Source organism: Poecilia reticulata, linkage group LG9 (assembly GCF_000633615.1).
Source record: "Poecilia reticulata strain Guanapo linkage group LG9, Guppy_female_1.0+MT, whole genome shotgun sequence".
Lineage (NCBI taxonomy): Eukaryota > Metazoa > Chordata > Actinopteri > Cyprinodontiformes > Poeciliidae > Poecilia > Poecilia reticulata.
The window spans coordinates 1,445,900-1,446,670 of NC_024339.1; positions in this window are offsets into that span (position 1 = coordinate 1,445,900).

Sequence of the window (771 nt, forward strand, 5' to 3'; positions counted from 1 at the left end):
TACTTAATTATCATAATATATAATTTTAGTATTTCTTTAATTATTTTAAACTACTATAATATATTGAGTTCTGATCCTGGACAAGGGATTTTACAGGCATCATCCACCGACTACAATGTTTAAAATAAAAAATATTCAGAAAACATCAGGAAAATATACATTGTTGTGCTCACATGGCCCAGGTTAGTTTAGTCAGATATTTGAAAAATTATATTTTGTCTATATTTTATTCAAATGTTGTGCTTYATCCATAGGACCTGTTTTGTCCCTATTCTCAAGAATCACTGAAATATGAAATGTATTTTAAAATATTCTAKATGAGAAGTGAAGTGCCCTCCACAATTTTTAGATTCCAGATTTTATTAAACTTATTAAGGATTTGAGTTAAATTATGTTTTTTGTTCTTTACAGTGGTTTATTTTTTCATATAAAAACCCAGCAGGTTTAGAGTAGTGTGTGTTTTCCTGTTCCTGCCCCCACAGGTGAGATTAAAACACTGATTGTTTTCTTGGTACCCAATAGCTCACACAGCTCAGCTTCATCCTTCTGTCATAACTGGGCAATAAATCCAGCAGSCAGTGGATTATATCTGGGTAGAGTCAGTTTGAAAGGAAAYGCTGCTCAGGGTCCATCAATTACTTTATGGACATGTCGACCGGTCATACGGACTGCTGCAATAATTTACATGCAAGTGACACTTCATAATAATTTGAACTGTTTATATTAATTATACAATTTAATCCCCAGCTGTTTTTGGTTATGAATGATTTT